The following is a 13,948-nucleotide window of genomic DNA, read 5'->3' on the forward strand; positions in this document are numbered from 1 at the left end:
GCTATTTCACCGCCTTGCGGAAGTGGGCCGCCTTCACGGCTGCCTCCTCCCACCTGGTCGCCGCCGTGGAACCCTTGGGCTTCTTCGGCCGGCTACCGAAGTAGGTCGACACGGCCCGGCGTTTCTGCGCGCCGCCATGGGCAGTCGGTGCGGCAGACGGGCCCGTGCCTTGATGATCAGGCGCCGGCTGGCGGTGCGGAACGGCTTCGACCTCGTCATCGTCCGCCCAGTCCTCAAGGCCGGCCCCGAGCCTCACGCCGCCTGCCTCGTCGCCTTCGGCATCTTCCATGGCGGCCGCTCCCAGGTCCGGATCATCGACGTCGTCCACCGTGCGGTCGGGGAGGAGCTGGCGCTCTACCCCTGCGGCCCCTGCCGTCGGCGGAAGAAGAGGGTTCTTCCAAGGGCAAACCAATCGATCAGAAGTCGGCCATCATGAGGCCGGCTACCAAAGGAAGAAAAGAAGAAAAACTTACAACAGGCGGGGGGTTGGCGCGAGAATACGGCCCCTTGCCATATCGCCAATCTTCGGCGAGCTTGCAGTTGGAGATGTAGTTCACCATGTAAGACACCTCGACATGAGGCATCTCCCTGGTGCTCAGCCGGCACGGGTCGAAGCGGCCGCTCATCTGACAAATCATGTGAGGCCGGCCTTGGAGCGGAAGTATTCGGCGCTCCACGAAGGCGGCCACCAGGTCGGCTCCGCTCAGGCCCTGCGACTGGATCATCACCCGGAGCCGGGCGACGGCTGTGTTCCCGGCCTGAGACAACGACCTGGCCCGGTAGCTCCACGAGGGTTGCCACCCAGCCGGCGGGCCGGCTACGTAAGCCGGCAGGTTGACGAAGTCGCCTTGCTGGGCGACGTTCTTCACATAAAAATAAGACTTTTGCTAGAGCTTCACCGACTGGATCAGCGGGATGGACGGGAACGGATTGTTCTCGCCCGTCCGCCTCATGGCGATGAAGGCTCCGCAGGGGGCGGGCACGCCCGCGACAACGGTGCCGAGCTTGCACTGGAAGAATTCTCCCCAGAGCTCGAGATTGGGGAGAACCCCAAGAAAGCCCTCGCACAGGGTGACGAAAGCCGACAGCAGCATCACCGTGTTGGGTGTGAGGTGATGCGGATGGAGGTGGTAAAACTCAAGAAAGGCGCGAAGGAATCCGCTCGCCGGGAGGCCAAAGCCGCGCAGGCAGTGCGAGCGGAAGATTACCCGCTCGCCCTCCTCCGGTGCCGGCGAAATCTCCCTCGCCGGCGCACGACGAACCTGCACGTAGTTCGCGCCCGGCAGATGCCCCGTCCGGCGGAGGAACTCAACGTGGTCCTCCTGGATGTTGGAGCCATCCCACGAGCTCGACAACGCCATGGGAGCGACGCGACGACGGAGATGCGCACGACCCCGCTATGGCGGGACCGAAGGAACAAGGCGATGCGAAGGCGGAGACGCGCACGCCCTCGCTACGGCGGGACCGAAAGAGCCGAGAGGTCCGACGGCGGAGCGGCGCGGCGATGGGTCGCTGCGGCGGCGGAAGGAAGGAGAAGGAATGCGAGAAAGGGTGGAGCGAGGGAGAGCGTGCGAGCCTCTGCCACTCCCTTTCCTCCCCCTACTTATAGACCCGCGCGGCAGAACCGAGGAGGCGTGGAGTGGGGGAGCGTGGGATCAACTGCCCCCACTCCCCCACGTCCCGCGATTATTGCGCCTTGATGGCATAATGAAATCGCCGCGGGTAGGCGAGCGGTCCGTTGCGGGCCGCAGAAGATCCGCGCTTGGGCCGAGGCCTATAAGTGGCGGGCCCGGGCCTGCGGCGACATCCCATCACGCGCGTGCTCTGGCAGGTTTTTCTTGCCACGTGGCCCGCGAGGTGGGGCGCGGCCATCTCGCAGGCCGACCTTCGCTCCCGCCTAAAAAGATACGGAGCTTTTCGAACACGGCGCGCACAAGCAAAGCCGGCTCCTCAGGATAGGAAGCTGACCTAGCTTCTCGTCCCTTTGTCAGCCTCGAAGCTCGATCAGCTTCGGGGACTACTGTCGGAGTAAATGACCATGGGTAGCCTAGCCGGCTCCCCCTGGCCCTTCTGAAAAAATTACGAGCCGATCCGGCCCTCAAGAGTCCAAGAAAGTGGGGCCGCCTTCCCCTTGTCGGCTGTCTCCCAGGCCGACTATCGGAAGGAGGCCCGGCTTTAGCCCTCATGAAGAAAGCCGTCGGAGGGCCGGCTCCAAGAAGCCGGCCGCGAGAAGGCCGACTCCAAGAAGCCGGCTCCCACAAAGCGGTAAAGATCGTACCCTCGAAGTCTGCATCCATATAACGGCGATGTCACGGGGCGTGGCTACAGTAAAGCCTGCCACCCCCGAATCCCGGAGCACGCCTGGCACAGTGCGCCGTACGGGGTGGCCATGACCCGTCCGGCGCAGCATTGTTGCCATGTTGACCCTGATGTCACCCACGACGGGCCGTCAGCATGGCCCACGGGCGGTGGGCCCCTTCGGGCAGAGAGACACCCGAATTCGGCCAGGCCTCCCCCAGTCGGCCCAAGACAGAGCCGGCTCCCCACAGCCGGCTTGCCACCTCCCTCAAAGGAGACGCCCCATTAAGGAGAGAAGACACGGTGAGGCTACAGCGATCACCCGCCGGACGGCAGCACTGTAGCCACGCCCACCGCGGCGAAGCCCTCGTCACCAGGATTGAGCAACAGTAACCAGCCACCGACAAGGCCCATGACAGTGGGGCCTGCCTGTTGACCAAGGAGCCGGCAGCCGGCGGGACCCACCAGCCGGCGGGCCCCAGTAGCTGGCGCAGAAGCTGGCGAGCATAGACACTGATGGCTGGGGCCCACCCCAGCCGGATTACCATTGTACCCCCGGGGGGTAGGCCTATATAAACCCCCCGGGGCACCCATGCAAGAGAGAGATTGAAGCTAGTTCCAGACACCACATAGAAAGGAGAGGAGAGCTATTCGTGCCCTTCTTCTTCCTCTCGCCAAACAGCTCAAGGAGCACCTTGTAGCCACACGTTCATCTAGTGATCATGCGGAGACCCCGCAGAGCAGCAGTAGGGGTGTTATCTCCACGGAGAGCCCCGAAGCTTGGTAAGATTCGCCGGCATGCATGTCTTCGCCTCATCCCGCTTCCAGGCTCCCACAATGATAAGCCACCCGTTGGCATATGTCGCACCTACCACCCGACACTTCGCGTATGTAAAATACACGACAATAAGGCTCCAGTTCACCCATCCTACAAATTATACATTGTTTATCCAGTACAGCGTACATTCCGCACTATTATTCTTTTTTCCTTTCAGCTAAATTCCTCTCTCTTGCAGATGAACACCATGCTACGCCCGTCCAGGACACGGCTCAACAGAGACAAAGGCGCAGACGTGCAGCAGGGACCCGTCTCAAGGATTCTTTTTAGATTAAGACCCTGCATAAACCATTTTTACTGTCTCTTATTGATACACATCCCCCGGATTCTCTGTACAGCCGAGGAGGAGGCTGGCGTTTTGGCATGTGGCCACGTCAGAGTTTTGCACGTACCTGGACATCAGGGGCTTATAACCAAGGGTGATGTTCCGCCCTATTTCATAAAAGACCGAATACCCTAGGGAGTGTTCAGCGTCGCGAGTTTGGCCTTATATGCATCAGCTTCGGATCATGTCTTTGGTCAAATGTTGGGTTTGCCCGGCTCCTGTGTTTTGCTGCCTTACGTTCCGCTCTATCCGCTAAGGCGGCACCAGGAGAACTACTGCGATTGTGCCCCGGTTCGGCCAGGCGAGCACCTCAGTAGAGAAAGCCGAAAACTGACTGGCATGATATAGCGCGAGACTAGTGAACCACTCGATCACTTACCGGAATCTTTAGGATTCCTCCGCATTAACGAAGGGCCGTTTCGGGCTAGGCACATATGCGCCCCGAGTTCGGGCGAGCGCAGGCGCCACCAGGGGCTATATAAGTAGCCTCACTGTCAAGCTCCTATGGCCAAGTGAAAGTGATAAAGCAATATAGTCCGGTTGCCTAGTTCGCTGCGCTATCACCTCCTTTGTAGGACCAAGACGTTGGATCAAGTGTGAAAATGCTCCTTCTGCGAAAACCCCCGCATTATTTGCATGGGGGCTGAAGCCGACGACTGCCATCTTTCAAATTATATATACATATATCTTAAACGGCCGCACATGAGGTGTTATAATAACTTGCAGGCACAAGTATAAAAAGCTTTACAAATTTATTAAAGCATTGTTTTACAACAATATATGCTATTCGAACATAGTATCCTTCGAGCACTGCGTCTCTATTAAACGAGCGCCTGGCAGAACTTCCTGAAAATAGTGCTCGGCAGGTACTCGGCTTTCGTCCGATTCTTGGGATGCAACAGCGGTGGTCTCCATCTCCGCCCAGTATGTCTTGACACGGGCAACAGCCATCCGCGCACCCTCTATGCACGCTGACTTCTTCATTGCATTGATATGCGGCACCGCACCAAGGAACTGCTGCACCAAGTTGAAATAACTCTTCGGCTCTGGCCTCCCCGGCCACAGATGACTCATGACATATTTCATGGCGAGTCTGGACATCCTATTTAGCTTGGCCCATTCGGCTAAACAATCGTCTAACGACAGTGGACGCTCTGGATTGTGGAACTGTGACCAGAAAAGCTTTTCCACTTCGCGACCTTCTTGATCCCGGAAGTGTTCGGCCGCATCTGCGGCACTCGCTGCCAAATGCAGATAGGTGTTCACCGTACTCCACATCCGGTCCAACGGAGCATGTTTCGGATCACAAAACTTCCTCCGCAGCATAAAGGGCTTTCCAGCCGCGATTTCTCTGGCTTGCGTAGCTCCTCCTTCATAGCTCTCATCGCAGAGTGAGCATCCTTGGCATCGGCAATGGCCTTCTCCAGGTCCGTTTGTTCCGCCCAATCTTCTTTTTCAAGAAGCATGCAACGGTCAGCAGCGCTTTTCAGCTTCACGGCCATTTTGGCCATTTCCCTCTTGCTTCGGCAGTGAGCAGCCTGTTCGGCTTTCAGCTCTTCAATTTTTTTCCGGCAGCTGCATCACTTTTTTTGGCTTACTCCTTGGCTCGGGCAAGTTCCGCCCGAAGACCCTCCACGGCGGCAGCACCATCTGCATCAAGTGCATACGTCGTAAGATACTAGCGTCAAGCTCCTCTTACTAAATGCCACCGGAGAAATAACATACCTTGTGCCTCGTCAAGCCGCTTGTTGACAAGCGCGATGTCGGCATCTGCGACATCAAGTTGCTGATTTAGCTCGGCAAATTCATCAGTCCGGCTGGCCACCGGACACTTCGCCACCTGCATAAAAAAGGCGACATATTATACCTGGGATTATGATCCTCCGCGCGCCGTCATTTTTGACAACGCGCAGAGTCTCAGGGGCTACTATCTATACAGGACGCATTTTATATACGCGAAACTGTCAAAAGGTGCATCATTTTGCGTACCTCAAAACCTGTCAGCAAACTTCTGACAGCCTCGTGCAACCCGTTCTCCGTGGATGCAATCCCCTCAATCACCGTACCCATCAACGCACGGTGTTCTTCCAAGATAGAAGCTCGCCCGAGCAGATCCTTCAGCTCCTCCGCCCGTGCACCAGACCGTGCTAGACTTGCCCGATGGCCCTCTTCGAAGGCCGGACGCAGAGGGCTTTGGGGGGACGCATGGCTACCTTCCGGCCCTGCCGGATTCGGAGAAACCCTCCGTCACGACACCTCAGGGTCACCCGCCTCACAAGGCGGTACGGCAGGGGGAGGCGTGCCGCTCTCCATCATCTCAGGAAGAAGATCCCCTAAAGATGAGCTCTGCTGAGAAGGGCGGAGATCCGAACTACAAGGTAAAATTTCGGTTATTTTCCTCGAAAATAAAAACGGGGATGTCTCTCATTTTAAACTCCCCTCTTTACTTACGGCTCGGTGGAGGGCTGATCCCCTTGAGGGAACAGTGCGGCTGAGGCATCCTCTGGCGCAGGACCCTCTGATGAAGATTTCTTCCCCCGCTTTGAGACCATGGTTTCCGGGTCTTCAGAGGCCGTCCTCTTCCTCCCCTGGGTAGAGGACTTCTCGATTCCTCCTTTTTCGACAGCCTCCTTCGGGGAGGCAGTAGCTTCCTTGTTCCCCCCTTCGCCTTCTTCCAAAGGCACGACCTCCCGCATTCTAGTTAACAAGGGATCCGGCATGGTCTCCGGGAGGGGGGCCGAACACCTGATTAGCTTCACTTTCGCTATCCACTCCTGCTTAAGGGACAGTTCTTTTAAGGACAATTTTATGATAACAATATGGATAGAGTGTCTGGGTACGGGGCTACTTACTTGAGTATCCGGACGATTGCAGCTCAGACCTGCATCCTCGGTCGAGTCCGGGCACATTGCTTGTGATCCGAAGAACAATTGATACATCTCCATGGGTGTCGCTCCCATAAAATGTTGGAGAGCTCGTGGTCCCTCCGGATTGAATTCCCATAGGCGGAGGGGGCGACGTTTGCAGGGTAAGGTCCGGCGAATCAGCATGACCTGCGCTACTATGACCAGACTGATGTCTCTTTCTAGGAGATCTCGGATACAGCCCTGTAGCAAAGGCACATCCTTGGATGGCCCCCAGTCCAGTCCTTTATTGACCCATGACGCTAGCTGCGGTGGGGGACCCGAGCGAAAGGCGGGTCGCGCCACCCACTTGGTGCCCCTGGGAGCGGTGATGTAAAACCACTCTCGTTGCCATAAGCTGGACTCCTCTTGAAAAGAGCCCACGGGCCATGGAGCACCAGCACTTTTGCTTATAAAAGCACCTCCGCACTCCGCGTACCGCCCCTCGATCATCTTCGGCTCTACTTTAAAAGTCTTGAGCCACAATCCGAAGTGAGGAGGAGTGCGTAGGAAGGCTTTGCACACGACGATGAACAATGAGATATGGAGGATGGACTCCGGAGCCAAGTCGTGAAATTCCAGCCCATAATAAAACATGATCCCCCTTACGAAGGGGTCCATAGGGAAGCCCAGCCCCCAAAGGAAGTGAGACATAAACACCACGCTCTCACCGGGCTTGGGAGTAGGAATGACCTGCCCTTGAGCAGGCAGCCTATGCGAGATTTCACCGGTCAAGAACCTAGCCTCTCTCAGCTTCAGCACGTCCTCCTCCATGACGGAGGAGGGCATCCATCGGCCTTGAAGGTCGAATCCGGACATTGTCAGAGGTCCGAAGCGCCTGAAATCTGGGGCCTTGGGTGTTGGAACTCGAGGCGATGGGCGAACTTGTTTGAGATTGAAAGAAAGGAGTAAGGCCTTGGTCTCTTTATAAGAGGTCGAATACCAAGGGCCCTCCCCGTGACCGTTTGTGACTCGCTTTTGATCGAGAAAACATACCAACGGGCACGACTGGGTTACCCACGTCCGTATTGATGAGAATCCCGCAAATTAAGGGGACATGATCTCTGCTTTGACAAGACATGCCAAGGAAACCGCCTCGCATAACACGCTGAGGTGGGACAATAAAACGATTCGAATAAAGGCTTGGTCGTGGTGTGATGTCACGCTGCGGAATACGTCAGCAGATTAGATTGGTGTAAATATTATTCTCTCTATGGCAATATGTGGAAACTTATTTTGCAGACCCGGACACTATCCTTGTGTCTGAAATCTTCTATGAAGTACTTGGAGGAGGAACCGGCCTTGCAATGCCGAAAACAATCTGCGCGCCGGACTCATCGTCATTGAAGCCTGGTTCAGGGGCTACTAAGGGAGTCCTGGATTAGGGGGTGTTTGGATAGCCGGACTATACCTTCAGCCGGACTCCTGGACTATGAAGATACAAGATTGAAGACTTCGTCCCATGTCCGGAAGGGACTTTCCTTGGCGTGTAAGGCAAGCTTGGCGATACGGATATGTAGATATCCTACCATTGTAACCGACTCTGTGTAACCCTAGCCCTCTCCGGTGTCTATATAAACCGGAGGGTTTTAGTACGTAGGACGAACAACAAAACAACAATCATACCATAGGCTAGCTTCTAGGGTTTAGCCTCCTTGATCTCGTGGTAGATCTACTCTTGTACTACCCCTATCATCAATATTAATCAAGCAGGAGTAGGGTTTTACCTCCATCGAGAGGGCCCGAACCTGGGTAAAAACATCGTGTCCCTTGTCTCCTGTTACCATCCGCCTAGACGCACAGTTCGGGACCCCCTACCCGAGATCCGCCAGTTTTCACACCGACAGCCCCCCTGACTGCTGGGACCCACCAGCTACATCTTCGCACGCAAGGAAGTGCGTCCGGGCAAAAAAAACCAAAACGATTCGCCCCCCTGACTGCTGGGACCCACCAGCTACATCTTCGCACGCAAGGAAGTGTCTGACAGTCGGGACCCACCTGGTCGAAGCGTACGTAATGTTGTCATTCTGGATGAATGAGGGAATGCCTTATTTGATCCTAGGTGCTCATATTGGATCCTACATATTCTACGAAGATCTTTATCGGTTAAACCGCACAACAACATACATTGTTCCCTTTGTCATCGGTATGTTACTTGCCTGAGATTCGATCGTTGGTATCATCATACCTAGTTCAATCTCGTTACCGCCAAGTCTCTTTACTCATTCCATAATGCTTCATCCTGCAACTAACTCATTAGTCACATTTCTTGCAAGGTTATAGTGATGAGCATTACCGAGAGGGCCCAGAGATACCTCTCCGATACACGGAGTGACAATTCCTAATCTCGATCTATGCCAACCCAACAAACACCTTCGGAGACACCTGTAGAGCATCTTTATAATCACCCAGTTATATTGTGACATTTGATAGCACACAAGGTGTTCCTCTGGTATTCAGGAGTTGCATAGTCTCATAGTCTGAGGAACGTGTATAAGTCATGAAGAAAGCAGTAGCAATGAAACTGTAACGATCATAATGCTAAGCTAATGGATGGGTCTTGTCCATGACATCATTCTCATAATGATGTGATCCCGTTCATCAAATGACAACACGTGTCTATGGTTAGGAAACATAACCATCTTTGATTAACGAGCTAGTCAAGTAGAGGCATACTAGGGACATTATGTTTTGTCTATGTATTCACACATGTACTAAGTTTCCGGTTAATACAATTCTAGCATGAATAATAAACATTTATCATGGTATAAGGAAATATAAATAACAACTTTATTATTGCCTCTAGGGCATATTTTCCTTCAGTCTTCCTCTTGCACTAGAGTCAACAATCTAGTTCACATCGCCATGTGATTTAACATCAATAGTTCACATCTATATGTGATTAACACCCATAGCTCACATCGCCATGTGACCAACAACCAAAGGGTTTACTAGAGTCAATAATCTAGTTCACATTGCTATGTGATAAACACCCAAAGAGTACTAAGGTGTGATCATGTTTTGCTTGTGAGAGAAGTTTAGTCAATGGGTCTGTCATATTCAGAGCCGTATGTATTTTGCAAATATTCTATGTCTACAATGCTCTGCATGGAGCTACTTTAGCGAATATGTATCCAGATTGAGACTCAGAGTCATCTGGATCGGTGTAAAAGCTTGCAGCAACGTAACTCTTTATGACGAACTCTTTATCACTTCCATAACCAAGAAATATTTCCTTAGTCCTTACTAAGGATAATTTTGACCGTTGTCCAGTGGTTTACTCCTAGATCACTATTGTACCCCCTTGCCAAGCTCATGGCAAGGTACACAATAGGTCTAGTACACAACATAGAATACTTCATAGAACCTATGACTGAGGCATAGGGAATGACTTTCATTCTCTTTCTATCTTCTGCCATGGTCGAGCTTTTAGTCTTACTCAACTTTACACCTTGTAACACAGTCAAGAACCCTTACTTCGACTGATGCATTTTGAACTTCTTCAAAAACTTTATCAAGGTATGTGCTTCGTGAAAGTCCAATTAAGCGTCTTGATCTATCTCTATAGATCTTGATGCCCAATATGTAAGCAGCTTCACCGTGGTCTTTCATTGAAAAACTCTTATTCAAGTATCCCTTTATGCTATCCAGAAATTCTATATCATTTCCAATTAACAGTATGTCATCCACATATAATATTAGAAATGCTATAGAGCTCCCACTCACTTTCTTGTAAATACCGGCTTATCTAAAAGTCTGTATGAAACCATCTGCCAGATTTCATAAAATATGGCAACTGCTAACATGATTCAGACGGATTTAAGCATCACTACAGTTGATAAAATCTCATTGTAGTCAACACCTTGAACTTGTCAAAAACCTTTTGTGACAAGTCGAGTTTTGTAGATAATAACACTACTATCAGTGTCCGTCTTCCTCTTGAAGATACATTTATTTTCTATGTCTTGCTGATCATCGAGCAAGTCCACCAAAGTCCACACTTTGTTCTCATACATGGATCCCATCTCAGATTTCATGGCCACAAGCCATTTTGCAGAATCTGGGCTCATCATCGCTTCCTCATAGTTTGCAGGTTCATCATGGTCTAGTAACATGACTTCCAGAATAGGTTTACAGTACCACTCTGGTGCGGACGGCACTCTGGTTGACCTACGAGATTCGGTAGTAACTTGATCTGAAGTTTCATGATCATCATCATTAGGTTCCTCGCTAATTGGTGTAGGAATGACTGGAACTGATTTATGTGATGAACTACTTTCCAATTCGGGAGAAGGTACAATTACCTTATCAAGTTATACTTTGCTCCCACTCACTTCTTTCGAGAGAAACTCCTTCTCTAGAAAGTAGCCATTCTTAGCAACAAATATCTTGCCTTCGGATCTGTGATAGAAGGTGTACCCAACAGTTTCCTTTGGGTATCCTATGAAGACGCACTTCTCCGATTTGGGTTCAAGCTTATCAGGTTGAAGATTTTTTCACATAAGCATCACAACCCCATACTGTAAGAAATGACGGCTTAGGTTTCTTGCCAAACCATAGTTCATACGGTGTCGTCTCAATGGATTTTGACAGTGCCCTGTTTAAAGTGAATGCAACTGTCTCTAATGTATAACCCCAAAATGATAGTGGTAAATCGGTAAGAGACATCATAGATCGCACCATATCCAATAAAGTGCGGTTACAACGTTCGGACACACCATTACGCTGTGGTGTTCCAAGTGGCATGAGCTGTGAAACTATTCCACATTGTTTTAAATGAAGTCTAGACTCGTAAATCAAACATTCTCCTCCATTATCAGATCGTAGAAACTTTTATTTTCTTGTTACGATGTTTCTCCACTTCACTCTGAAATTCTTTGAACTTTTCAAATGTTTCAGACTTGTGTTTCATTAAGTAGATATACCCATATCTGCTTAAATCATCTGTGAAGGTCAGAAAATAACGATACCCGCCACGGGCATCAATACTTATTGGACCGCATACATTGGTATGTATTATTTCTAATAAGTCACTATCTCGTTCAATTGTTTCGGAGAACGGAGTTTTAGTCATCTTGCCCATAAGGCACGGTTCACAAGTATCAAATGATTCATAATCAAGTGATTCCAAAAGTCCATCTTTATGGAGTTTCTTCATGCACTTTACACCGACATGACCCAAACGGCAGTGCCACAAATAAGTTGCACTATCATTATCAACTTTGCATCTTTTAGCATCAATATTATGAATATGTGTATTACCATGATCGAGATTCAGTAAACCATCAACATTGGGTGTATGACCATAGAAGGTTTTATTCATGTAAACAGAATAACAATTATTCTCTGTCTTAAATGAATAACTGTATTGCAATAAACATGATCTAATCTTATTCTTGCTCAACGCAAACACCAAATAACATTTATTTAGGTTCAACACTAATCCGAGAGTATAGGGAGTGTGCGATGATGATCATATCAATCTTGGAACCACTTCCAACATACGTTGTCACTTCATCCTTAACTAGTCTCTATTTATTCTGTAACTCCTATTTTGAGTTACTCGTCTTAGCAACCGAACAAGTATCGAATACCCAGGGGCTACTATGAACACTAGCAAGGTACACATCAAAAACCTGTATATAAAATATACCTTTGTTCACTTTGCCATCCCTCTTTTCCACCAAATATTTGGGTTATTTTCCGCTTCTAGTAACCATTTCCTTTGCAGTAGAAGCACTCAGTTTCAGACTTAAGTCTAGTTTTGGGTTTCTTCACGGGAGTGACAACTTATTTGTCATTCTATTTGAAGTTCCCTTTCTTTCCCCATGCCATTTCCTTGAAACTAGTGGTCTTGTCATTCATCAACACTTGATGCTTTTTATTGATTTCTACCTTTGTTGATTTCAGCATCATGAAGAGCTTGGGAATCGTTTTCGTCATCCCTTGCATACTATGGTTCATCACGAAGTTCCAGTAACTTGGTGATGGTGACTAGATAACTCTATCAATCACTATCTTATCGAGAAGATTAACTCCCACTTGATTCAAGCGATTGTAGTACCCAGACATTCTGAGTACATGCTCACTAGTTGAGCAATTCTCCTCCATCTTTTATGTGAATTACTTGTCGGAGGTCTCATACCTCTCGACACGGTCATGAGTCTTAAATAGCAATTTCAGCTCTTGGAACATCTCATATGCTCTATGGCATTCAAAATGTTTTTGAAGTCCCGGTTCTAAGCCGTAAAGAATGGTGCACTAAACTATCAAGTAGTCATCATATTGAGCTAGCCAAACGTTCATAACGTCTGCGTCTGCTCCTGCAATAGGTCTGTCACCTGGCGGTGCATCAAGGATATAATTCTTCTGTGCAGCAATGAGGATAAACCTCAGATCACGGACCCGGTCCGCATCTTTGCTACTATCATCTTTCAACTTATTTACCTCTAGGAACATATCAAAAATAAAGGGAAGCTACAACGCCAGCTATTGATCTACAACATAATTTGTAAAATACTATCAGGACTAAGTTCATGATAAATTAAAGTTGAATTAATCATATTACGTAAGAACTCCCACTTAGATAGACATCCCTCCAGTCATCTAAATGATCACGTGATCCATATGAACTAAACCATGTATGATCATCACGTGAGATGGAGTAATTTTCAATGGTGAACATATCTATGTTGATCATATCTACTATATGATTCAGGCTCGATCTTTCGGTCTCTAGTGTTCCGAGGCCATATCTGCATATGCTAGGCTCGTCAAGTTTAACCCGAGTATTCTGCATGTGCAAAACTGGCTTGCACCCGTTGTACGTGAATGTAGATCTTATCACACTCGATCATCACGTGGTGTCTTGGCACGACGAACTGTCGCAACAGTGCATACTCAGGGAGAACACTTATACCTTGAAATTCTGTACAAGATCATCTTATAATGCTACTGCTGTACTAAGCAAAATAAGATGCATAAAAGACAAACATCACATGCAATCAAAATATGTGACATGATATGGCCATCATCATCTTGTGCTTATGATCTCCATCACCGAAGCATCGTCATGATCTCCATCGTCACCGGCGCGACACCTTGATCTCCATCATAGCATCATTGTCGTCTCGCCAACTATAACTTCTATGACTATCGCTACCGCTTAGTGATAAAGTAAAGCAATTACATGGAGATTGCATTGCATACAATAAAGCGACAACCATATGGCTCCTGCCAGTTGCCGATAACTCTGTTACAAAACATGATCATCTCATACAACCATTTATATCACATCATGTCTTGACCATATCACATCACAGCAAGCCCTGCAAAAACAAGTTAGACGTCCTCTACTTTGTTGTTGCAAAATTTACGTCGCTGCTACGGGCTTCTAGCAAGAACCATTCTTACCAACGCATCAAAACCACAACAATTTTTTGTCAAGTGTGTTGTTTTAACCTTCAACAAGGACTGCCGTAGTCAAACTCGATTCAACTAAAGTTGGAGAAACAGACACCCGCCAGCCACCTATGTGCAAAAGCACGTTGATAGAACCAGTCTCATGAACGCGGTCATGTAATG

Source organism: Triticum urartu, chromosome 6A (genome assembly GCF_056163025.1).
Source record: "Triticum urartu cultivar PI428250 chromosome 6A, HENAU_Tu73, whole genome shotgun sequence".
In the NCBI taxonomy this organism is placed as follows: Eukaryota; Viridiplantae; Streptophyta; class Magnoliopsida; order Poales; family Poaceae; genus Triticum; species Triticum urartu.